The sequence below is a fragment of the Pan paniscus genome, chromosome 16 (genome assembly GCF_029289425.2).
Source record: "Pan paniscus chromosome 16, NHGRI_mPanPan1-v2.0_pri, whole genome shotgun sequence".
Lineage (NCBI taxonomy): Eukaryota > Metazoa > Chordata > Mammalia > Primates > Hominidae > Pan > Pan paniscus.
This window is the reverse complement of record NC_073265.2, coordinates 55,487,036-55,513,882: the sequence shown is the minus strand read 5'-3', so window position 1 is coordinate 55,513,882 and position 26,847 is coordinate 55,487,036. Positions and strand designations below refer to the sequence as shown.

At 49.8% G+C, this 26,847-nt stretch overlaps 1 protein-coding gene across 31 annotated transcripts in view; it reads left to right on the top strand.

Moving 5' to 3' along the window:
- MEGF11 (multiple EGF like domains 11) overlaps window positions 1-26,847 on the top strand; it is a 375,762-nt gene that overhangs the window by 5,914 nt on the left and 343,001 nt on the right. The gene's annotated exons all lie outside the window — the stretch shown is intronic.

Genomic DNA, 26,847 nt, shown 5'->3' with positions numbered 1-26,847 from the left:
GAAGCAAGTCACTCTCTGCGCGCGCCTGGAGCGTGGTCCCGAAGTTCCCAACTTCTCGCCCAGCCGTGGGCGGTAGTGTTGGAGGTGGGGAAATGGGTGGTGGTTGTGGCTCCTTGGAGCTGCCGAGCGCAGCCGCCTTCCTCCTGGACTTGGTTTATTTTCCTAATTTGTTAGAAAAAATACTACTTAAAAATACGCAGAATCGTTCCTCGAGGGCGTCAAGGTCCCTGAGTGGGATGCAGCCGTCACCTGTCCTGAGCCCGGGAGCGCCGAGCCTCGGCGTGGCGGTGCCCAGAGCCCCCGAGCCCGGGCGGCTTCTCCCGGACCTGGACTCGCGGGCTCCATCCCGCGGCAGCCGCGTCTCGGGATCGGTGCCCCGCAGCCCGCGCTGCGAGGCCAATGTGACTGTCTCCCGGGTGGTCATGTTCTCCGGAAAAATATTTCAAAGTGGCTCCGCTTCAGGATCGCCCACTCTCCATCCCTCCAAGAGCCGAGAAAACAGGGCCTGCGGCGGGTTGGAGGAGGCCTTTGGGATGGTTTGGGCTCCTGGCCATCTCGGCTCCCTTGGGCTGGGGTCCTCGCGCCCCGGCACCAGCGCCCCTCCAGCGCTCTGCCGGGGAAACAAAGGTTAAAACCCCGGCCGGTGGGGGGTGGGGGGCGGGGGGTGCGGCTCGCGGCGGCCGGCTGGGGTAATCGGAGCCTGCCGGGGGCTCAGTCCCACTCGTTCCCGGAGTCGGAGGGGCCGGATTCGCCGACCTCTGCGGCTTCTCGGAGCCAGCGGAGCCCCGGCCCAGCAGCTCTTTGTTGGAGTGCTGTCGGGAGATTATCTTGAGAGGTTTAGGGGGTTTAGAGGTACCAAAAGCTCGAGGCTTTCCGGAGAGGGTCCCTCTGCCGTCACTCCCTGCAGACTGGGCGGGGTGCCCCGAGGGCGTTGAGCAGACGTTGAGCATCCTCTGCTCCTCCGGCGGATTTTCCTGGTGCACACCATGCACCAGCTCTCTCCGTTGCTCACATTTTGTTTAAGCCGCTAGAAATTCGAGGTCTAGGACTGCAATCTCGCCACTTCCTCCCACTCACAGATCAGCAAACTGAGGTCCAGAGAAGTGAAAGGACTTGCTTAGAGCTGCTATACGGGAGGAAGAGTAGATAAACCAAGTCTCCTGACTTCTGGGTCAGGGCCTTTTCTAGTATTCCACACTAACTTTACTGCTTTCTTCGCACAGGGCAAGTGTTCCCAGTTAGGCCACTGCACATCCTTGACAGGCTCGAGGGCTGGGTGTGTGTGAGGTTAGAGGCAGAGGACCTGTCTCTGGATTTTCGGGTTAGGTGCTGTGCTGGGAGCATCTCCCAGGATAAATCACTCATGTGACAGTTTGTTGCATACCTGTTCTGTCCCTGCACCGAGCTCTGGGGGTAAATGGAGCCCACACACAGGGCTCAGCCCCATCAGGTGCAACCCATAGGGAAAGAGGAGCCATTGTTTTGTAGTCAAGGAAGTGAGTGCATGTAGGCATTCTCAGGTGAAATCACTTCGGGAGGGGCTGGATTAGGGATAGTCCCTGGAGAAGGCAAGATTAGGAGCTGATCCTCGGGTAGGTTTCCAGTTGGGGAAGGAGGGTTGTCAGGATACAGGGCTTGAGTCCTAAGAAGGAGGCAGGAAAGCTGGTTAAGCGGCTGGTCAAAGCACAGCACTGTCAGGGCCAATGAGCACTGGGCCTTTGTGTGAGAATCACTAGGCAAGCTAGAAGAGCCAGTTGCTCAGAGCTCAAGCTCAGAACCTGGCCCCAGGGGTCTTCTAGGCCTAGACTTAGGGTGAGCAATTGGCTGGCAAGTCAGTTCCCCATGAGCCAAGGGTGGTGGGGTCAGATGGGCAGTATTCTGGCGTTTGCTTCTTTTCTCCTTTCTCATCATTCCCAGGGGTTTCAATCATTCTCATTATTTTGCCCCTTCTGTCTTTTTTTTTCATTCTTTTTTTTTTGAGACGGAGTCTCACTTTCTCACTCAGGCTGGAGTACAGTGGCATGATCTTGGCTCACGGCAACCTCCGCCTTCTGGGTTCAAGTGATTCTCCCGCCTCAGCCTCCCAAGTAGCTGGGACTACAGGTGTGGGCCACCATGCCAGGCTAATTTTTGTATTTTTAGTAGAGATGGGGATTTGCCATGTTGGCCAGGCTGGTCTCAAACTCCTGACCTCAAGTGATCTGCCTGCCTTGGCCTCCCAAAGTGCTGGGATTACAGGCTGAGCCACCGCACCCAGCCCTTTTGCCTCTTCCCAACCATAACTTCTAGCTGCTTCAGTGTTCCGAACTTATGAAAGGCAGGAACACGTAGTCAGCAAATAGTTATTGAGCTCCTTCTTTGTGCCAGGCACTGGACTAGGCCCTTGGGATACAGCAATGAATCAGACAGGAAGAGTCCCATACCTTGTGATGCTGACATTCTAGGCTCTCTCCTCCATAGGCTTAAAGTCTAGTCGTAGAACAGAGGCAAATACACAACAATGTCTGAAGAAGTCCTGAAATGGGACAATATAATAGAGAATTCTGAACCTCCCCTCTAGTGGTTCAAGGCTCCAAGGTGAAAGATTTGACGCTGTTGGCTGTGAGATTTGGAGATTCTGTGGGCTTCCATGACCCCAGCTCCTGGTTGCCAGGGGTAACCCAAAGGCAGCTGCAGTGGTGACCTTAGATGCAGCATTGGAGAACTGCTGTGCAGAGCTCCTGCCAGGAAGGGAGCTGGTGAGTGCTGGCAACTATGATCTTGCTAGGTATCCATAGAGACTGGTGCCAGGTAACCATGTCCCTCTTAAATTCCAGCATCCACAGCTGTTTGGTGTGCTCTGGAGCCCCATTGTACAGATGAGTAAATGGAGCCCTGAATCTGTAGATTGGGACAGCTGTGCAGTAAGAGGGGCCCAGCCCGTATAGAATCCAGGTGTTCCCTGATACAGGATTCAATGTAAAATGCTGCTCTTTTCTTCCTAGTAAAGCATTTCTTCCTTGCAGACTAGTGATTCTCAGATTTCAGTGTGGAGGGCTTGTGAAAACACAGGTTACTGGGCCACACTCCCAAGTTTCTGATTCAATGGGTCTGGAGTAGGTCCAGCAATTTGCATTTTTAAACAAGTTCCTTGGTGATGCTGATTCTCTAGTTCTGGAGACCACACTTGGACACTTTGAGAATCAATGTGGTAGAACAAGGGAAAGTGAATGATTTTTTGAGATTATAAGATGGGGAAGCCTGGAACGAAGGCTGTGATTTAGCTCTAGGAACTCATAAGACTTGCTATGTACATCCCCTCCCCCTCCCCCTCCAAGAGGCCATAGAATTAAAAGAATATTTTATCTTCATCAGCACATACACAGAGAGAATATATTGCAATATAATTAGGGAATAAATAGGTGTCGTGTATTGGATGTAGACTCCATGCCCGGTGGCTCTGTGGGGGTTTATTATAGCAGTGTTATAACTGAAAAGGTGTCATCCACTCCGAGAGCCCCTCATGAAACTTCCATGGCCTGGGTGGTCATTGTCCAAAAAAACATGCCTTCTTCATTAAAAGACTGAAAGAGAGATTGCTTCTCCTGCTAATGGGACTGTGTTTCATTTGACAGTAACTATGCAGTGTGTTCTTAAGGAATTGGGAGTGGGGGGAAACAACTGAACAGCCAGTGTGAACAGAGAGGTGCTGAAGGAAGTCCACACCACAGGTTCACAGGTCTGTTTGTTGAGCATCTCAAAATGTTTTGAAACTCTGTCTGTCTGTCTTCCTGTATTTCTGATATGAAGCTGTATCTCAGCAGGAAGAGGAGAGTTTGTGTTTCAACTTAGCTGGCCTGGTAAATGTAACAGCACACTTTATCCCCAATGTGTTAATTAGACCCAAAAGAAAAGAACCATAAAAGAGTTGTTCTCCTAAATGCCAGCATTTTTCATCTGGATTCTATTTATCGATTATTTTATAGTTGAGAGGGAGCAAAAATCCATGTTTTTATAGCAAATAAAGCTGGCTGCAGTAATTATGCAGGCTTAACATGTCTGTTCTGGAGCAGGAAGTTGGAATTCAGCCTGACTCTCAAACATTTGGGTGAGATCTAATTGAAAAAGACATTTCAAAGAACAAATATTTAGGAATGAGGAGTTTCGCTGATGGTCTCTCTGGGCCAAGTGTGAGTACCTTGCTTTTAGTTTGATCCTCAGAGGTGGGAGGAGACCATGGAGAAGGACCTGGTCAGTAATGTTGAGACCACAGTCAAAATGTGAGGCTGAAACTTAAAGATAATCAGTGAGGCTTAGTAAAGGGAAGAAAGATGCCTTCAGGGAAAATATCCCCTGTACCTGGTGAGCAAGGGGAAGATCAATTAATCAAATATAGATTGAATACTTATTGAATGCCCAACCTTGGGAAAGGCACAATGAGGGCAGGGGCCAGGACTTTACTAGTTATATATCTTTTATAATGGTTAGCTCAGGTATCCATTGTGACAAAAGCCCTTGATTGGAGTGGGAATGAAGGCTGCAAGTGACAGAGAAGCTGAATTCAACTGGCTGAAAGAATAAGGAATTTAGTATCTCCCCTAACAGGAGGTCTGGGCTATGTCTGCCCTATAGTTGGTTCTTTCAGTTTGTTCAACAGCATCATGAAAGATCCGGATGCTTTTCATCTTTCCTGTTCCCAAGATCACAAGATGGTGGCAACAGTTCCAGGTGTTATATCCTCACAATCATGAGCAGAGGCAGAAAAGGCAGGAGGGAGTCTTACCCAGAAGCCCCTCAGCAGACTTTCCCTTTTGTCTTATTGGCTAGAATTGTGAATCATGTGTCACGCCTAAGTCAACCACCACAGGCAAGAGAAGGAAGTCATTGTAATTGACCTAGAACAATCTTTTTTTTTTTTTTTTGGAGACGGAGTTTCACTTTTGTTGCCCAGGCTGGTGCCATCTCGCCTCAGCCTCCCGAGTGGCTGGATTACAGGCACGCGCCACCATGCCTGGCTAATTTTGTATTTTTAGTAGAGATGGGGTTTCTCCATGTTGGTTAGGCTGGTCTCAAACTCCCAACCTCAGGTGATCTGCCAGCCTCGGCCTCCCAAAATGCTGGGATTACAGGCGTGAGCCACTGCGCCCGGCTGAACCATCTTTTTTTTAAAGGGCTCTCCTTCTGTTGCCCAGGCTGGAGTGCAGTGCTGCTATCATAGCTCACTGCAGCCTCAAACTCTTGGGCTCAAGTGATCCTCCTGTTTCAGCCTCCTGAGTAGATGGGACCACAGATGTGCACCACAGCACCTGGCTTGGCCTAGAACAACCTTGATTTGTGTATTGGGCCTCAGAGAGGATCAAAATTAGGATTCTTTTGGAAGGGTGAAAGGAGTAACTAACAGTGGCTGCCATAGAGCTCAAGACATGGGTTTTAAGCCCTGTTTTTCACCTCCTGTGCCTCAGTTTACTGAACCTAGGATGGGGATCTATTGGGAAGATAAATCTGAATTAGCACCATAATTATACTTGATTAGTACAAGAGAGTAGAAGATTATTTGTAAATTGATCTCTGAATCAAAGAATTTATAATCATCTAATGCAGGGGACATGTGAGGACTAGACCATCAAGAATATCAAATGGAGAACAGAACTAGAGAATAAATAATCATGACTTGCAGACCCACCATTATAGGAGGAGCATAACATCAATAGGAGCCATAGTAGCTAGGGAAGGCTTCCTGGAGGAGGTGGTTCGTGGCTCATACTGAAACTCCAGCACTTAAGTATGGATAAGTTATAAAATCTTTCTGCCCAACTTGCTTCCTCTTGCTTTTTTCTCAGTGGTAAAATGGGACCATTTGGCCAAGATAAAAATCTTATCTCTACAATCACAGTGGCTTTGATAGTCAGTCCAAATACGATCAGTACTGACTAGCATGATTCTGGGAGGGAGGCCGCAGTGACTCCCTCGCCAGCCCTGGATTCCTGGTTTCCAGTCCTGGATCACGCATCAATCTCCATGTCTCAAGCCACGTTTCATCTCCTGATTAGATATTATTATTATTATTAGTTTTGAGATAGAATCGTACTCCTGTTGCCCAGGCTGGAGTGCAGTGGTGCAATCTTAGCTCACTGCAGCCTTGACCTGCTTGGGTCAAACGATTCTCCCACCTAAGCCTCCCAAGTGGCTGGGACTACAGGTGTTGCCACCATGCCCAGCTAATTATTTTTATTTTTTTTTGGCGGAGATGGGGTTTTGCCATATTGCCCAGGCTAGTGTCCTGAACTCCTGGGCTCAAGCAATCCACCCACCTCAGCCTCCCACAGTGCTGAGATTACAGGCGTGAGCCACTGCACTGGGCAGATATTATTATTATTAAAAGCAGTATTTGGATGCCTGGCCGCCATCATGAAACCTATATGCCTAAACTGAAATCTAATGTTTCCTCACCTCTCAAGTCATCTCCCCTTCTGGTTTCTTCACTTTTGTTGCTGGCGAAACCACCTTCCCAGATGTTTGGGCTCAAAACCTGAGCAGGTACCCCTGCCCCCATTCCATACACTCTGCTTGCAATACTCAAGCATCGACTTGCTTTTAAAAAAAAAAAAAATTAATTAATTATTTTTGAGATGGAGGCTTGCTCTTGTCACTCAGGCTGGAGAGCAATGGCGTGATTTCTGCTCATTGCAACCTCTCCCACTCGGGTTCAAGCAATTCTTGTGGCTCAGCCTTCTGAGTAGCTGGGATTACAGGCATGCACCACCATGCCTGGCTCATTTTTGTATTTTTAGTAGAGAAAGGGTCTCACTGTGTTGGCCTGGTCTCGAACTCCTGACTTCAGGTGATCCACCCCCCTCGGCCTCCCAAAGTGCTGGGATTACAGGAGTGAGCCACCATGCCTGGCTGCCTTTTGTTTTTAGGATGTTTCTTGTATATGTTCTCTCCCTTCTGACATGAGAAATCCTCTTTGCTCAGGTCCTCTCTATCTCATGCCGGGTGATGGCACTGCATCCTACTCTGCCATCCTCAGAGCATAGTGCATAGGTGTATGTGGGGACATGTGTCTTTGGGAGTAGTCTATGGGGGCTCTGTAAATGGGATAGTTTTTATAAATTCTACTGAGGGGTAGAGTCTCTGCAATGAGTCCAGAATCCATGGCTGCAAATTCCATATGTTGCTCTGGGAGCCATTTTCCAGCCTCTCATCTCTTTCCCCTTCATATCATACTGAAGCATTGGTTTTGGTTTGTTTTTGGAGACAGGGTCACACTGTTGCCCAGGCTGGTGTGCAGTAGTGCAATCATAGCTCACTTCCATCTTGAACACCTGGGCTCAAGCTATCTTCCCGCCTCAGCCTCCAGGGTAGCTGGGACCACAGGTGTATGCCACCATGCCTGGCTAATTTTTTTTTTTCTTTTTTTACAGAGATGGGTCTTGCTATATTACCCAGGCAGGTCTCAAACTCCTGGCTTCAAGCAGTCCTCCCACCTTGCCCTCCCAAAGTGCTGGGATTACAGGAGTGCGCCACTGTGCCTGGCCTAAAACATTGTTTTAATCAACTCATTATCTTACATTTTTTTTCCGTAGCACCTACCAGATGAAGCCCAAATTCCTCAAATAGACAGTTGAAAGTCTCAACAATCTGCCTGCATCCTGCCTCCCCAGTCCCTACCTGTTCACTGCTAGGACTCACCATTATGGCTGACTCAGCTTCAAGTTCTGTCTTTCCCTGTGTTTAATCCAAATCACCCTTTCCTTTAAGACCAGTGTTAGTCCTGCATCCTCAGGTGACCTCCCCTCACTACTGGAGCCCACAGTGATATCCAAGCATTGATCTTTCCTTCCCATGAACTTCTGTAGCAATTATTGCCCACACCACAAATTTGGTACTTAATATGCTGCTGTTGTCATTGATAACATTTTATTGGTGTGTTTATTGTCTTCCCAGTTGGATATAAGACCCCTGGGACCCAAGGTGGTGGGGGTGGGTGTATCTGTCTTTATACCCAGGGTCGTGGCCAGCAAGCACACAGCACTTCAGTATTTATTGAATTAATAAATCATAGGAATAGATTATTTACCTGAGAAATCAGTTAATCTTCACCCTTTTTTCTTAACCTCAACTGGGGAAAGGGACTAAATTTAATGAATTCCTGCTGTGCTGGCTACTACTTTAGGTGATTTTTAGGAAAGATTTTAACCGAGCCTGGTAACCACCCTGTGAAGTCGGGATTCTTGGTGTTATCCTGCAGATGAGGAAAGCGTGGCTCTGAGAGAGTTGGGTGGCTCCTGTGCTCCCTCAGCCAGCAGGAGAGGAGTGAGGAACAGGGTCATCTTCTTTCCTCTATGTTTTCTATTGCATACATCTTCCTGAAGTTCTCCCGACCTTTGCGTGCCTGTTCTCCCAGTCTCTTTTTCCTTGTGTCCCACTGTGCCCCACTGCTTTGCTGCATCCCCAGGACTTTGGAATAATTCAGGAACCTCTAGATTCTAGCAGTGGACTCTGAGCTTTCTGGTGGAACAGATAAGATGTGTTACTTGGTGCAGAAAAGAGGGGTAGAGCCAGTGATGAGCAGGAGAGAACTTACTAATGGGCCTCAGGTCTCCAGAAGGCCTTGGATGACAGTGGGCGGGACATAGAGCCTTCTTTGGGGTGTCTGGGAGGAGTGGGTGATGTTTACTGCGGGAGAGATGAGGTGTGAGACCATAGCAAGGACCACCATTGTTAGGGCCTCGCAGTTGAGCAGGCACTTCTCAGGCGCATGTATTTTCTAGACTGTGTCTTACAACAACTTTGTAGAGCAGGTTATTTTCCTCAGAACAGGATGTTAAAGAGTTCAAGTGGCTTGGCCCAACTTGAATGCCCGACTTGATGCCTACCTCCCAATGGTTAGTAACCCTGAGTGACAACAACAGGCTTGGTTTTCCAGAGGCCATGTGGACCACATGAGGCGGCCATGCTTCCTGAGGTAGGGGCTTCATGGTATGACGTTGGAAGGACTGTTCTGGAATTGATTCTGCAGGTCGGTAGAGGTGACTTACCCCTGTGTATCTAGGGCCTATCTTTTCTCAGAGCAAAAATTATTTAAAACCCACTCCTGTCCTTGGAACCTGTCCTTCCCCTGCCTGACTTGCCTGGTTTATCATCCAAGCTTAAAATAAATACAATAAATAAAAACACCCCAAAACTCTTTCTCCTCCTGCAGAGGATGAGCAACAATCTACATATGCAAATAAATGGCATGCCAGTCTCCATGAATATTAATTTGGAAAGGGAGTCTGAGGCCCTAAAATACACTCAAAACCAACAATTTGGCATCTCACAACTCTTCCAGCTCACTTCCAGTGATCGTGGCCCTGTTATATTTTAAGATTGCCCCGCTCCCAGCTGGCCTCCCTTCTGCACCCCTGGAAGTTCAAGTTACCAAATGGATGGAGAGTGTCTCAGGTTGGCAGGTTGGAGGTCCAGGGATGACGGGTGAGTCCTCACCCTGGGGCTGGGCTGACCTTGTCCTGCCTCCCTGGCCAGGGCCCAGGCCTTAGCCCCTCTCTGATCCCAGCATTAGCAGGGAGTCCTCAACGCCAGGGGACATTTCTGGGAAACACCATGGGCAACCGTCAACCTGGGACCCTTGTACTGTCAGGGAGCATGCAGGGTGGGGCAGGGCAGCAGCCTCAGGAATCAGCTTCTCCGGCCTCTCAGGGGCAAATGGGGAAACCGAGATCCGGAGGGTAGGTGCCTTGCCCAGAGTGCCACGGTGAGTTAATGGCAGGAAGTGAGAACACTTGTTCATTCTTTGCTCTGAAAAGCACATTTCTTTTTGAGTATGTGTGTGTATGTAGAAGAGGGTAGGCAGGGCAGTGCTTAAAGTTTGTATACTTTGGGGGAAAGAGTCATTCTTCTCTTATGATCATTCACCCAGAGACAAGTGGCAACAGAAAATTCAGCCTTGTGTCCCATTTCCATTGAAATAAATGATTTCCTTCCTCTCTCAGTAGATTTCCAAATTAGATTATGCGCAGGCCAGAATTAATGTGAGGTTGTCTTGCAGAGTACCCTCTGGCTGAAAGCGTGATAGGGCAGGAGAGAGAAGGGCTGAAGTATCTCCAAGGAAGCCAGGTGGGAGAGGACCTCGAGGTGGAAGAGGGAGTTGACAGTAACTTCTGTGTCCCACTTGTATGGGGAAGAGGGCAGAGGGGAATGGTGCAGCATTGTGGTATCATCAAGAGTTGGGTCTCTTGCTTGCCCTTTCCTACTGCTAATTGGATAGGCATGAGCATATCAGCTCATCTTTGGACCTCCTTTTCCTTGTCAGTAAATATTGGGGTAATACTGAGATAACCAACCACTTCTCCCTCCCTCCCTCCCTTCCCTCCCTCCCTCCCTATCTCCCTCCCTCCCTCTCTCTTTATTTCCATCTGTCCTTCTTTCTTCTTTTTTTTCTTCTTTTTCTTTCTTTCTTTCTTTTTTTTAGACAGAGTCTCACTCTGCTGCTTAGGCTGGAGTGCAGTGGCACAATTATGGCTCACTGCAACCTCGACATCCCAGGCTCAAGCAATCCTTTGGCCTCAACCTCCCAAGTAGCTGGGAACACAGGTGCGCACTGGCATGCCAGGATAATTTTTTATTTTTTTTTGTAGAGATGGGGTCTCCCTGTGTTGCCCAGGCTGGTCTCAAACTCCTGGGCTCAAGTGATCCTCCTGCTTTGGCCTCCCAAAGTGTTGAGATTATAGATGTGAGTCACTATGTCCGGCTTGCCCCTACTTGTTAGTGCTGCTTTGTGAAGACTAAATGAAGATTTAATGTTCTGCACCATGCCTCACACAAAGGCATTCAGGACATCTAAATTTCTTTCTTTTCCAGATAGATTTATTTGACTGGCTGCAGTTGTCAGTATGGCTATGTTTGTATTTGTGTTTGTGTTTCCACTTGTGTCTAGATTGGTGTGTTTCTCTGTGTTGTCTGTGTATGTGCTGCTGTTATCCATGTGTGTATTTCTGAGTGTGGTGGTGTAGATAGGGATGTGAGGACGTCTGTGTATGTCTTTGTGCTTGTGTCTTTGCGTGTTGGGTTGAGTAGCGTGCTTTGTGCCTGTGAGCAGCTGTGTCTCTGTGTGTCAGTGTTTCCATGACGGCATGACTGCTCTGTGTGTGTGTGTATTGCAGGGCTGGTATGCCTAGAGATCTCCAGGGATTCAGGAAGCTTCACAGTGCACAGGAGCCCTGGACCTGGGTCCCCTCTAAGGTCCCTATGGTGTCCTCCTCCCCGCAAAAAAGCCTCCTGCAGTTCCTGGAGCCCTTCCTAATTGCCCTCTGTCCCTTTTCCTCTGCCTCCCACTGGAGGCACATGGGGCCTAAGAATGCTTCCGAGGTGGCAGGGCCCCTGGTCCATTTGCATTCGTGTTTGCATATCATTTGCATTGTCTATACAGACTGTGCTTTCAGTTCTGCAGTTTTCAAGGTAAAAGGTAGTTGCTCTTCTTGAAGGTCATTATATTAAGAATTTTTCTGTGTTTTATTCTTTCTGGTCCAGACCACTCTCCCAGAACCGGGAGGGTAGGGCAGGATAGAAGCCCCAGAAGCCTCTGCTGTTCCGTCAGCCCCTCCTCCTGGTCCACTGCCCCTCCCTGGGCCTCCAGCTTGGGGGACACTGTGACAGTCTTCCACTCAGCGGGCCTGGTTCAGTGGGTAGAGACCCTGGGCCCTGGGAGGAGGAGCAGCTGCGGGGGAGATTTTCTCACCCAGGGGTAGTTGATTCGGCCCAGATCCCAAGAGGGCAGGGAATAACACAGTCCAACTTGTGCCTATTGCCTGCTTGCCCAGTCCCCATGACTTACTCCTGTTAGGGAAGGACCACCATGGATGTTTCAACGTCTCTATACCCATCTTTGGCTGGGGAGGGGCCACGGGGCTGGGCTGACCTTATAGGAAACAAAGGAGTCAAAGATGTCTTTTCCTTTCAAACATCTAATACATACTTAATAATATTTCTGATGCCATGGAAGACACAAATCCAAAAAGCTTCCCCAGGAGGGCTATACCCAAAAAGCTTCCCCAGGAGGGCCGTACCCAAAAAGCTTCCCCAGGACGGCTGTACCCAAAAAGTATCTTCCTTATGGGTCACCCCATGCAAGACATCTCCTCTTTCAATGTGGATTTGAGTCCTGGCTCTGCCATGCACTAGCTGCATGGTTTCTGACCAGCTACCTAACCTGTCTGAGCACCCTGCTTCTCATCTGTAAGAGGAGAGTGATAATAGTACTTAAGATTAATAATACATAGGGTTGTGAAACTCAAATGAACAAGGCAGGTAAAAGGCTTAGCTTAGTGCCTGGAATGTAGCAAAGACAAAGACTCAGTGAATGTCTGACTTGCCAGTCCCCATGGGCGTATTAGAAAACAGAGGTTCCAGGGTGTGGTCTTTATCGCTTCATATAAATTGTTCACCGGAAGCACCTCAGACGCGTGACAGGCAACAGGCCTGGGTCCCTTCGTGGCCTTTCTGTAAGTCCAGCTCTAGGGGACCTTGGCTGTTTTTGCCTTCCCACAAGGGGAAGTGTTGCAAAGGCAGCTGGGGAAGCAGGAGCATCCTTGTCTGTGTCTCCGAAAATTCAGCCCCCACTCTCCCCTGGTTCCAGGGTTGGCAAGATCTCATCTTCTCAAAGTCAAGTCATTCATCTTCTCTCATGTGTCTTTCCTCTGAGCAAGGCCCTGCTGGACACCCAGGCCCTTCCACAGCAGAGCAGATTTTGGGTTCCCCAGAAAACAGAGCTTGAGGGAAGTCTTCGTGCTGGTGCTTTACTAGGGGGCTGGGGTGGAGCTCAGGGCAGGGAGAGGGAGAGGAAAAAGGAAAGTGAGGCAAGGAGGGAGGAAAAGCAAATGCCAGCCGCCACTTCGGGAGAAAAGAAAGCTGGTTGCTTAGTCATGAGGGATGGCTCCTGTTAGGCTGAGTGGAGCCACTGTGACTCAGAACAGTTTGTTGCAGGTACAAGGGATAGAGTTTATCTGCTAGCTCTTTGGTGTTTCATTGGTTCGGGTTTTCCCCATGGAGCATTAACTCCCTTGCACCTCCGGGTCATATCACCTGACTCTGTTGGGAAGCCTCTGGAGAAGCCCAATCCCATGCCCTGTGGCATGGTGCTTCACCTGGGCCCAGAAGTCGTGACAGCATCCAGTGCTCCACATGACCAGTGGGTGGACCCTGGTACGGGAGCTGCTCTGGCTTCTGAGGAGTGTGCAGTGCAGGCTGTGCCAGAGCCTGGCCCTCACCCTGGGGGAGGCTGGGGCAGCCAGTGATGTTAGATGAGACCACTGGCAGTGGTGGCCTAGCTCTCCACCCAGAAAGTAGGTGATGGTCTGGGAGGCAGGTGGGGCCAAGCAAATCTGGGAAAGCGCATATGTAGGGTCTGATTCAGCCATCATTAATCAATGAATCAATTCACAACTGGGGCCAGGTGCTGGAGTCTGGGCCTTCCCCTGTAGGCAGTGGGGAGTCATCAGTGGTTCTTGAGCAGGTGAGAGACTGCTCAGTGTTCAGTAATGACATGAGTTATTTGGAGAGGGTCCTTGCTCAGGCCTACATGTCTTTGTCCACAAAGATTCAGATGGGGGTTGTTACCAGAAGACCTGGCATTCCTAACTCAGTTCAGGGAACAGAAAATGCTCCTAGCTCACCATTGCCTATGGAGTTTCATTCAGCAGTGAGGAGGCTGAGTCCCCCATGACAGCTGTAGAGGTCTTAATCAGAGAGGAGAATGTCCTTCCCGAGTAAGGTGAGATCATTCTGAACTGGGTCAGAGACCAGAGTGCCTGGGTTCGAACCCCAGCTCTGCCATTTAAAAGCAGGTGACCTTGGGCAAGTGACTCAACTTCTACTCATTCACTGAATGTTTAGTGAGCACCTGCTGTGTGGCAGACTGTTCTTGCTGTTGGGCATACAGCAGTGAGCAATGCAAGACAAACAGACACAAATCCTTCCCTTGTGGAGCTTCCATTCTCGTGGAGGAAGCCGGACTCTAAGCAAGTAAGGTAGTAGATGGTTTATTTGAAGGTGACAAGCGATGTGGCGGAAAGCAGGACAGGTGAAGAGGCAGTGATGGGTGGGGGTGGGGTTGCAGTTTAAAAAAGAGTGTTAGGGAAGGTCTGCAATAAAAAGGTGGCCTTTAAGTTATACCTGGAGGAGGGGAGGGTGTGAGACATGCTGATATCTAGGGGAGACACCCTTGCCTCAGTTTTCTCACCTGTACAGTCAGGGTTATGATAGAACCTATCTCAGGGGCTGCTGTGAGGGTTAAATGAGTTAATCCATGCAGTGGGTTTAAACCTGGCCTGGCACACAGTGAAACACTATTGTCACCACTGCTGAGGTAGGAGTCCATCTCTACTGCCTCCAGGCGGGGCTTCTGGGCTCTAGACTACAGGGATTTTGGTGGCCTTCATCTCCCCAAGAGTGCATGTGGGGATCTCCTCCAACCTTCCCTGTCTCCTCATTGAAAGGGGCACACAACCTGCAGTTTGAGAAGCAACACATGCATTTTCTTTTAACTCGAGCATCTGAGTCCCTGAGGGAATCGCAGAAAAGCCTTTAGCAAACTCCAGGTTTAGGAAGCAGCTTCCAGCCTTTCTCTGGGGCATCTGTGGACTGGGGTGGGCAGGCGTTTCTGGCCTAGATCAGCTCAGGGTGGGTTGGGGAGGGGGTTTCCCACCCAGAAAACTGGGCTCCTAGCAGTGGGGATGCAGGGCTGGCCCTATTCACACCCTCCTGGCTGGGTGGCAGCCCAGTTCTCATCAGCAGGCGCTGAGAGTCCCTCCAGCAATTCGGATACTATTATTTACTATTGCAGAGATTTTTGTGGCTGTGATTTACCGCCACTGCGAAGCCCCAGGACCTGAATCCCAGTAGCTTCAGTATAGATATTGCATCGAATCAATCCTCTATTACCATGCAAATACATCCTATAGGATATTGCTGTCTTTTCCTTTCAAACACTTAATACATAATTAATGATATTAAAATACATCTAATGCCACAGAAGATACCAACCTCAAAAGCTTCCTGTTATAATTTATTCCCACCTAGATAAAAGATTGATTTATTGGTTCATTTATCATTCAGGAGTGGTCCTCTCCTGGCCATCCATGGGAAGGGGCGGTGGAGGCAGGAAGTGCCTGCTGTGTGGCAGACTGCCCTCCAGACAGCATTGAGCCTGGCGGGAGATGGCCACGTGCCAGTGTCTTCAAGGATTACTCATTCAATTCTCCCAAACTACTCCAGGAAGGAGGTCCTGTTGTTATTCCACTCTATGGATGGGGAAACAGAGGCCAGAGAGGCAGCCCCACTTGCCCAAAGTCATAATCTTAGGCTTCCCCACAGGATGGTGGACCTGGAAGGTGGGCTTGGCATTTCTTACCCCTTAAAACGGCAGCCATTGTCACTACTCTGCAGGAGTATTTGAGAATTAGAGATAACAGCAGATGTTAGGCACTAAAACATGCTGCTGACGTCCTTATTTGGAGGTGAAATGGTGAGACCATCAATTTTAAGGGTATTGTTTTGGCAGCTAGGTGGTCTTTTGTTGGGGGGAGTGAGTTGGAAGGAGACAGGGTGTGGGACCCCACTGTCATCAGGCACACACCTTCTCTGGCCGATAAGACACCATGAGAAGAAACCACACTTCAGAGTCCATCTGGGAGTTTCTTCATCCAGGCTTCACCCAGGCCCTCCTGTGAATCACGAGAGCGCTGGACTTGGGAATGAAGATAACGTGGTCCCTGGATGAGGCGCTGTGTCTGGTGGAAATGGACAGACACATAACTAGTGTGACGAGGTGTGATGGTGTTAGCATGCAGGCACCAGGATTCCAACAGCCAGGGGTGCCTGGATGGTGCTGCCAGTGGACAAGGGAAGGAGGTGCTGGGTGAGGGAGTGGCATGTGACCCATGCCGGGCACACGGAGGGGCCTGAGAATGATTGAGGTGAATATCAAGATTGAGATGGCGGGGACAGCAGTCTTGTTCTTCTCGGGGTGTTACAGCGGGCCGCCCATCTTGGCTCAGCTCCTCTGCCCCTTTGTTCTGATGTGGAGGAAATGAACTGGGTTGTGTCCTCCCCAAACCAGGACCGGCAGAGGAGCTGGATGCTGAGCAGGGGCAGGAGGTGGGGACAGGAAGCTGCCTGCAAACAACCACCACAGCCAGGGGGCACGGAGGCTCACTGGGGACCCTTCCTGGGCCAGAGGACTAGGGTTCAAGCTGCTGTTCTTCCCTCCAGCACAGCCATTTCCACACCCCCACGGAATTCTCAGGACGCCCTCTCATTCTTCCTTGTCCCATCCAGACTTTATCCATGGCATTGGTGGTATTGAATGGTATTGAGGGCAGACCCAGCCTGTGCCCCCAGACTGAAGAGCTGCTTCTTGCTCAGGAGTCCTTTGCCTTGGCTTGGGCCTTCTCTCCCTTTTGCCTGTGATGTCTTTTCCCTCCCCAGTCCATGCTCCCTGTGGCAGGCAGAAGGATCTTTCTAAAGTGCAAACTGGACCATGTCCCTACCTGTTGGAAACCCTTTAACAGTTTCCCATTGCCCTCGGGATGAAGTCAAAACTCATTAGCACAGAGTCAAGGCCCAGCAGCCTCACCCCATCCTCTATAATCCACCTTGCACTTGATGCTTGGGTAGCACCAAGCCGCTTCTGGTCCTCCCTCCTCCAGAACACACAGTGCTGTGTCACACCTCTGTGTCTTTGCAAATGTTGTTTTCTGACTGCAAAGCCCTTCCTACCTTCCTCGTGTGGCTGACTCTTACTCATCCTCCACAATTCAACCCAGACACCGTCTCCTCCAGGAAGCCTTCCCTGAACTCCCCTCCCTCTGGTGGGCTGAGTGACTTGTCTTTCTGTTCTGACTCTCTGTGCTTATTATAGTCTAATACACTCAACACTGTAGTGAGAGCCTCAGGAGGAGGGACTTGGTCAAACAGGGAGCCAGTACCCAGTGCTGTCCCTGGCATGTAGTAGGGTTAAAGATTTGTTGTCACACTGAACCGGGATAGTCCTTGTCCTTGATATGGAGACTTGATACCTGCCTGAGGCTCTCCTTGACCTGTGGGGAAGAGGTGGGATTTGGCAGGCAATTTTGGGGTGGACTGTGAGATGTGGGAGCTCGGGCAGTCTTGAGACGCTTCCAGGATCCTGTAGGAGGACCCAGGCTCTTCTAGAGTTTAGAGAACATCACTGCTCTGAGTGCCTGGAGGGTTTTGGCAGGTATTGGGGTATAGTGGTGTTGCTCAGAGGCTTGAGAAACGAGGATGATCCTGGGTAGTTGAGACCCCTGGGTAGGTAGTCAGTTTCTATTCTCCCTCTTGGCCATGTCTCTGGATTTGTTACAGCTTTTGACCTTTTTTTTTTCTTTGAGACAGAGTCTTATTTTGTTGCCCAGGCTGGAGTGTAGTGATACCATCATGGCTCACTGCAGCCTCAACCTCCCAGGCTCAAGCAGTCCCCTCATCTCAGCCTCCCAAGTAGCCGGGAATAAAGGTGCATGCCACCATACCCAGCTAATTTTAAAATTTTTTATAGAGATGAGGTCTCCCTACATTGCCCAGGCTGGTCTCAAACTTCTGGACTCAAGCAATCCTCCTCCCTCAGCCTCCCAAATTGCTGGGATTACAGGCATAAGCCACCTTGCCCTGCTATATTTTGACCTTTGAATTGCTTTAATCAGCTCCCTAATTTTTGTCCCTAACTTGATTCTCTGCACCTTCCCCACCCTCCGCCATGTGTAACACAAGGGATTTAAGAAGAGGAAGATCTTCAAAAAATAGGAGACTCTGAAATGGGTTTTCAGGGAAAGCGTGGTGCCCCCTCTCCTGCTTTGTGCAGAGTAGGCGTGGAGGGTGTGGAAGCATAGGAAAGAGCCCCTTACTTCCTGTGGGATGAGGACAGTGAAATGACATCACCAGACCCTGAGTTCCGAAGGTGGGAAGGGCAGAGAGGACCTGGTTCAGGGCCAGGGATTGCTCTGGGACTCCCCACTGGAGGCTCGGTGTCCTTCTGGGTAATTTTCATCTTTAATTTCTCAGCGTTTTATGAACAGGGAGTAAATCAGGATCCTGAACCGACTGCTTCATGTAAAGGATTAATAAACTGGAGATTTATGGGGCGGCAGCAGAGGAAGGCAGTGGAAATGGAGAATGAAATGAGACTTGGTTCCCAAGGGGCAGAGGCTGGCTCCAGAATCTTCCCTCCATTGTAGGACATCTGCATTCCATTGTAGGGACCCGGCTGGGATCCTTGTCCTTCAGGGATCATATTCAGGGTTGGGTGGTGGGCCTGGGCCTGGGCCCTGGCCTGTGTCTTCCATGTAGGAGTAAACCAGGTGGGCCCAAGGTCAAGGGGGCAGAACCATGCCTGGGTCTGTCTAGTTTGACAGCCTGATACCCACTCTTCAGCGTTGTGTATAGATACATGCTGTGGGCTTGGACTCAAATGGTCTAGTTTTGAGTCTATAGCCAGAGGACTGAAGTTGACATTCTCTTTGGCTATATCAGTTAAGCTGCAAGTAACAGAAAAGCATGACATCAGAGGCTTAAATAATAAGAATCTAGGTCCTTTCTGCCTCTCTGGCTGTTCCTCTCGGTGTTTAGCACATCCTCGCAATAGCGCCTCATGGTGGTGACATGGCTGCAGTAGTTCCAGTCTTACGTTCAGAAATGACAATGTCTGGCCGGGTGCAGTGGCTCGTGCCTGTAATCCCAGCACTTTGGGAGGCCAAGATGGATGGATCACTTGAGGTCAGGAGTTCGAGACCAGCCTGGCCAGCACGGCGAAACCCCGTCTCTACTAAAAATACAGAAATTAGCCGGAGGCTGAGGCAGGAGAATCACTTGAACCCGGGAGGTGGAGGTTGCAGTGAGCTGGGATCCAGCCTGGGTGACAGAGCAAAACACCATCTCAAAAAAAAAAAAAAAAAGAAAAAGAGAAAGAAAAAAAAAAAGAAATGACAATGTCCAGTGGAACAAAGGACTGCCTGTCTCTCTTAATGGACATCTCTTTTTAAGAGCAAGGACACTCTCCCCAGAAGACCTTTGGCAGGCATTCCTCATATCTTACTGGCCAGAACTGGGTCACATGCTCCTTCCTAAACCAGTCACTAGCATGATGAAAGGGACTACCATGATTGGGTCAGAGTAAGGAAGATTCACTGGGTCATGCTTCCCTGAGTCATGTTGGAGAGAAGTGGGCACCTAGACAGAAGTGGGGCACTCAGGGAATGGGGAAAGGGCACGGCTGCTGGACAGGCATTTGCTGTGGTGACTTTGGGTAGTTTGTTTTAGCTTGCTAAGCCTTAGTTTCCCCATCTGTAAAGTGAGAATAATCATAATAGTACTTTCTGGCCAGGTGCAGTGGCTCATGCCTGTCATCCCAGCACTAGGGGACACCGAGGTGGGCGGATCACTTGAGGTCAGGAGTTCGAGACCAGCCTGACCAACATAGTGAAATCCTGTCTCTACTAAAAATACAAAAATTAGCCTGGTGTGGTGGTGGGCACCTGTAATCCCAGCTACTTAGGAGGCTGAGGCTGGAGAATCGTTTGAACCTGGGAGGCGGAGGTTGCAGTGAGCTGAGATCATGCTCTTGCACTCCAGCCTGGGCGACAAAGCTACACTCTGTTTCAAACAAACAAAATAATAATAATAGGATTTTCTTGTAGCGTTGTGAGAATGAAATGTGACATGTATGCTAAGTGCTTAGCAGGATGCCTGGCACATAGTATGCTCTATGCTAGGTGCTGGTATTATGAACAGCCCAGTGATTTGAGCACGCTGCTTAACCTGTTTGGGTAACAGTGCTGTGTAAAATGGACACGGTGTTATCTCTCTAGGGTCACACCTGCCTTTTGTTAACACTAGGAGACTGAGGTGGTGTTGTTATTGTCATAGCCCTATGGCATCCTCGTTCGTAACCTGGGCTTTCATATCAGACTAGGGTCCTCCACTCACCTAGTAGTGTGACATTGGTGAAACTAGTTAACCTCTCTGAGCCTCTGTTTCCTCATCTGTAAAATGGTGATACTTTTACTCATCTTATAGTGTTGTTGGGTGAGTTAAGTAAATAAGGCAGGTAAGTATGGCACTTGGCTGGCACAGGGCCTGGTACACGGTAGGCCTCGATAAAACTCCTTGCCTTTCCTTTTCCCTCGTAGGCACTCATTTCATTTGGCACATGATCCTAATCAGAGACTGGAGGTATAAGGAGCAGGGTCTGTTCTCCTGGGGGTGGTATGATGAAGCAGAAAATGAAGGCCAGGGTTCAGACCCTAAGGTTCTGGAGTGCCAGCTGGGAAATGAGGTAGGAGAGAGCTAGGATTTTAGAGGAGAGAGCTAGGATTTTAGAGCTAGGATTTAAGAGAGCTAGGATTTTAGAAGAAGCCAACAGGCCAGGGGCAAAGAGAAGGGTAGAGCTCAGATGGCACAAGGCTGTCCAGAGCTCCCCGGGGACTTGGAATGCTGAGTCTCTCGCAGCACAGCTGATTCCAGATCCTACTGTCTGCCTTGACTGGGGCCGGTCCAGCTGTAGGTAAAAGCCTCCTAAGGGCTGGTGGCCAGGACTGGGAGTGGGGAGAGAAGATAATGGGAAGTGGTTAAGCTATGGGTCTGGGAAGTTGCTAGGGTTGCCAGAGAAGGTCTCTACAGCCTGTAGGTCTTGGTGCATTCAGGCTGGCTGCCTCAGGGCCACCTTTGACTCTTGAGACCTGCCTCTGGAGGATGTTCAGCTCTGCAGGCTCCTGGCCTAGGCTGCCTGCCGAGGGCAGCTTGGTGGAGGGGTTCTGAGCAGCACCTGTGGACTCCTCCTGCCTGGGTTCAAGGCTCAGCTCTACCACCATCATCTCAGTAATGTGGGGCAAATCCTTTAGCTTCCGTTACCTCAGTTTGACCATCTGTAAAATGGGCTTGAAATAGAACCTAACTTGTAGGGTTGTTGGGGGGATTGGAAGTGGGTGAACACTCAGCACAAGGCCTAGCACACAGTAAGGGCTTGGTGAGGGTTAGTTGTTATTTGAGGATGATAAACACATGTATTCTGAGCTTCCACAAAGCAAATTGTATTTTTCTCTTACTTGCTCTTCCATGACCCAAGTCGTCACTACTGAGGGGGAGAAGGGTGGAGAGGAAGCTGGAAAAACCTATGCTTCATTAGTGATTAAGCATCACTATAGCTGCCCAAAGCGCCTGTGAAGCTGCCAGAGAAGCTGGTGTGAGCACAAAAGGGTCCAGGGATGAGGATTAGCAAGAAAGGGAGGGGCGGGAGTTTGAATCAGCAGCTCAGTTCATGACTCAGGAGACGGTTGGAGCATCTGTTTCTGTAGAGTGCTCAGGGGCAGCCTGTGAAGGAAAAACAGCTCCTCTCCCTTCTCCAGAATGAAACTTTGTGGAGCCCTGATGTAATTTGGGAGCCTGGAGGGCAGGGCCCAGGAAGGGCCTCATGTGCCTTCTTGGCATCTTTGACAACTTCCATTCTGACCCCGCCGTTATCTAGAGGCCGTATCACACCCTATAACCGTCCCCTCTCCCTGGGCAGATTATGTGTCCTACTTCTGTCAGCCCTCAGCGGGGTTCATCTGCAGCACATTCCTTCATGCAGACTTCACTTGGCCAGGGTTCCGGTTTCTGGAAAGTCCTGCCTTGGGGGATGGTGGGGGTTGGGGTGTGGAGTAGGGCTCCTCTTTACCTGCAGGTCTGGTGCAGCCTGCATTTCCCAGCCTGTGTTCTGTGGAACACCGGTTCTGCAGAATGTTCTATAAAGGTTCCAAAAAGTCTGCAGGAAATGGACATGATTGCTTTCTTTAACCTAGTATTTTCTAAACTTATTTAACCATGGGATCTTATTCTCTATAGAACGCTTTTAACATCCTAAGGAAGTGGTGTTGTGGGACCCACTTTGGGCAAGGCTGCTGTAGGAAGGAGCCCACTTGGCCAGGAATGGGAACGCTGCCTCTCTGGTTCTGTGGGTCCACACAGACTGAGTGATTTGGACGAGCCAAGTCCCCTCTCTGGGTTTCCATTTCTTCTGCTTTAGAACATATGGGTGAGAATAATGCCTCTTCCATCACTTATATGCTACAGTGGGTATTTAAAAACTCTTTACAATGAAAAATTTTGGAGACCCCAGGTAGAGAGAACAGTATCCCACGTCCGCATCACCTGCTTCAGCAATTACTTGCATTTTGCCTATCTTGTTTCATCTCCCCCCTTTTACAAGAATGGTTTTGAAGATGAGCTGAAATTAAGCCTATGAAAGTGCCTTGCAAACTTCAAAGTGCTATACAAATGTAAGACATCTATCATTATTATTATTAACTTTATTATTCTTATTCCTAAAGTTCAAAGTGCTGCACAGATGTAAGGCATCTGTCATCATTATTAGTATGCTTATAATTTCTTATTACTGTCTCTAGTCACATCACCAAAAATGCCCAGTAATGTGGATATTATAGACCTCCATTTGTAAGAAGCTGGGCTGAGCCCTGAGGGGAAATACGTTTATAATCCAGCCCTGCTGCCAGAGGGCTTACAATCTAGTGGGAGAGGTAAGACAGAAGGTTTGAAAAACAGCCTCACAGTTCCTGGTGGAACATGGGCAGCTGCCAGACAAGGGAGCAGGCAATTCTAGAGTAATTCAGGGAAGGAGAGAAGCAGGAGGCAGGGAGTATGTAGCCAGAGGCTTTCCTTCACTGGAGAGATTCCCCTCTAACCAGCTAGTTTGTGAGCTTGCCTGGGCTCGGAGGCAGCTGGAGGGATGAGATGCCCTTTCTGGGACACAGCCACCTAAACCCTAGTGATGCAGTGGTTCTAAGGAGGACAGATTCTGGACCTTTGTGAATGACATGAATCTCCCTCTCTTGTAGGAGGTAAAGTTGCTGCCCGCACTTCCCAACAGGACAGGAAGTTCGCACCACTGCCACTTTCAGACAGAATTTGTTGCAGCCTCAAAACAAACAGAGCTTGAGACCAAACAAATAGATCCAGAGTAACCCCAACCTTTCTGAGGCCAGCCCCATTGCCCAATGGGGTCCCCTCATTTTAATCACCTAAATTCCAGTTTCCCATCTTGGCCAGCTCTGTGTCCTTGTCCTGGGGCCTCCACCCAGCTGCTCCCCGCTACCCAGCTCTCTCTGTTGTCTGGGCTTTGCCAAGGGCCCTTCCTCCCTGTGGGAGCCTTGCCATTCCTCTTCCTTCCCCAGAGCAGAGAGAGACTCAGAGATTCAGAGTGTGCAGCCTCGGAAGGGCCACCAAAGCTGTCATCCTACTGAATTGTCTATGTAGGAGATGGAATTTCAGTCCCAGATTGTAACTTGTAGGGGAACAAACAGCTCTCTCTTGGCTACTGATAAGTTTGGCTTGAATTTTGCTTTGAAAACATGTGAGCCAAGAGAAGATTTTACATTAAAAAATGTATTTCCAGTTTCCTGGAGAAGATCTGCAACTCCAGACCCACATTTCTGCCTGGCAACAGTTGAGGGAGCTGAGTGGTGGCCTCCCCATTCAGCTGGGACACATGCATATCCAGGTCGCCATGGCCCACCGGGAGCCTGGGGCTTGTGGACAGTCCTGCTCTGGCCCTGGTGGGCATTGGGGCTGGGGAAGCATACCACAGAGAGCTTGGTTGTGCTCAGAGGCTGCAAGGCTAGTTAACCCAAAATTTGTTTCTGCTTGACTTTGTTGTTTCTGGTCATGATGGGTTTGTCATCATTATTTGACTAAGAACATTTTTTCTTGAGTGATATATCAGGATCCTGGCAGGTGACAAGTGGTGAACACAAGCCGGGCAATTTGATGAGTGCTTAATAAAGGGACTGTTTACAAAGGGGAGGGCAGAGTGCAGGAAAATCAGCAAAGGGTAGTGCAGCACCCTGATGCTAGCACCAGTGGGGAGCAGTTACCACCCCCAGGTCTGCAGGGACTTGGAGAGGGAACTGTGTAGAGAGGGCTGCCTGTGACAGGAGCGGGGCCTCCTGGGATGGAGGCAGCAAAATCACAGTGACCCAGCTCAGTCTCCTCCAGCTCTGGGACATCCTGTGGCGTGCCCCACTGCCCAACCCAACTGGAAGCCAGAGATCAAGGGGGCCTCCTCTCATAAAGCCCATGCTTGTCAGCCTCCTGGGCCTGGAGCAGAGGGAAGCATGGAGAGAAGCTCTGGAGAAACACGTGGAAACCATCCAGCACTGGCAACAGTGTGATAAGGTGATGAGTCCCAACCCCTCTGCTGGCTTGCGGTAGGAGATGGTTCTGTCGTGTGGGGATGCTGGTCTGAAAATGGGGAGCCGTCCTCTCTCTGGGGTAGGGGCTGTTATTTCTGGGGCCCAAGAGCTCATGCCCTGCAGGCCTCTTGGCCTGGCTTTCTGTCCTGCTGTGTGTGGCTCCTCTGTGTCTGTGTGCATGTGTGAGTGCGTGGGCACCCCCTCTCCCCAGCTGCCTCTTTCTCTGGGGCTCCATAGCCCGTCACAAGTAGAAGCCTTCCTTCCAAAAGGAAACCTAGTGGAGGAGGAAGAGCAGGTCTGGCTGTCTGTGGAGGGCTGGCTCCGTAGTCTTGGTGGTGGGGACAAGGCTTCGTAAGCCCCTGGGCAGGGCTCCATCACTTTATTGACTCTCCTACTTGAACGCTCGCTGTGTGTGGTGTTTTCTGAAGAGCATTCCTGCTGTGATATGATTTACTAAGCTCCCCTGGTCTCGAAGGATCTTCCCCACTAGCCTGCCTTGGATTTTGAGATTCTCTGCAGCTTTCCAGCCCCAGAGAAGGTTAAAACTTAAAGGACCTTTCCACCCCCTCATTTGGCAGAGAGCACACCGAGGCCCAGGGAGAGGAAGTGACCTGCCCATAGTCACAAGGTGACTTAGGGCCCAGGGCAGGAATAGGAACCTGGACTAGCTCTTGGGCTTGGGGGGTTCTGTGGCCTCACCCCAGATGCCCTGGCACGTGTCATTGGAGTGGGGAGGTGGTGGAGTCTGACGGGAAGGCTGGAGCACCCAGAGGCTGGCTGGGCCCAGCTAGTCTTAGAAGATGGTATCTGAAGCATAAAAGAATCTACTGTCTAAGTGGGCTGGGGTAGCCCTTCCCTGGGGACCACTGGTGGAATGGGGACCAAGAAATATAAGATAACAGCCATTTCAGGGCATGTCCCAAACAGCAGAAGCCCGGCGCTTCCATGGCTTGAACTGGGGGAGAAAGGTGCTGTCTTCTCCTTCTCCTCTCCTCTCCCTTCCTGCCCTCTCTGCAGGAGATGCTGAGAAGCTGGGAGAAGCTCAATGGGGGTCCTGCCCCAGGAGAAGCAGGTATGCGGGTGGGTGGTGGGCATAGAGAAGTGGAAAGAATTCCTAGCGTTAGAAGGAAGGCCCGAGTTCAGTTCTCCCACTTGGCCGTGTGATCTTGGATACAAAACATTTAAAGTGCTGGACTTCTGTTTTCATTTGTATGAAATGGGGAAAATAATACCTCAGAGGATTGCTATGGGATTTATTACTATTAATATCCAATATTAATAATAATGCTGAGGATAAAAGGTCTAATTTACTGGGGCTTACTACGTGGCGGGCACTGGGCTCAGCAATTCCCACGCGTTATCCTGTTTAATCCTCACAGCAGCTCCAGGAGGAAACTGAGGCTCAGGATGATCCCGTCAGTAAGGAGCACAGCAGGGACTCAGTGAGGTAATGGAGGAAGGCGTCCTCCACGAACCGCAGAACCCCAGCGTATTTTCTATTGACCTAATAAAAGATATTCCCATGCTGTCAGTGTTACTACCTAGTCCTCCCCATGGGCTGTACAAATCCTCAGAGATGTCTTCCAGAACAAGGCTTTTCAGAGGCGTCCGCGGACCTGGTTCCACGCCTCACACCACCTCCCTGGGAATCCTGCCTGGGTTGTGATTTTCCGAAGGAGGAAAAGAGCCTGGCAAACGAGAAGACCATCTTGTGACTTGACTGCTGGCTTCTGGCAACCTGTCCTCCCAGCAGAGCCTGAAGCCCCGGCAGGCTGGAGGGCTGCCTCTGGGTATGTGTGTGAGTGTGCATGCATGAGAGGATGTGTGTGAACACACGTGTGTTTGTGTGCCCATGTGAGGGTGTGAGTATACAGCAGTCACCCCTTATTCTCGGAGGACATGTTCCAAGCCCCCACCCAGTAGATGCTGTGGACAGTACTGACCCCTATATAGACTATGTTTTTTCCTGTACATATATACCTATAATAAAGTTTAATTTGTAAATTAGGTATAGTAAGAGATTAACAATAACTGATAATGAAATAGACCAATTATAACAATATAGCAGCATCATTACTGTTGCGCTTTGGGGCCATTATTAAGTAAATTAAGGGACTGGGTGCGGTGGCTCATGCCTGTAATCCCAGCACTTTGGGAGGCCGAGGTGGGTGAATCCCTTGAGGTCAGGAGTTCGAGACCAGACTGGCCAACATGGTGAAACCTTGTTTCTCCTAAAAATACAAAAATTAGCCAGGCGTGGTGGCACACGCCTGTAATTCCAGCTACTTGGGAGGCTGAAGCAGGAGAATCACTTGAAATGGGGAGGTGGAGGTTGCAGTGAGCTGAGATCATGTCACTGCACTCCACCCTGGGTGACAGAGTGAGACTCTGTCTCAAAAAAAAAAAAAAAAGTAAAATAAGGGTCACTTGAACACAAGCACTGAGATACCACCGACAGTCGATCTGATAGCCAAGATGGCCACTAAGTGACCAATGGGCAGGGGGCGTCTACAGCGTGGCTACACTGGACAAAGGCATGATTCATGTCCCGGGCTGGAGGGAGTAAGAGGGCACGACATTTCATCACACTACTCAGAATTGCATGCAAGTCAAA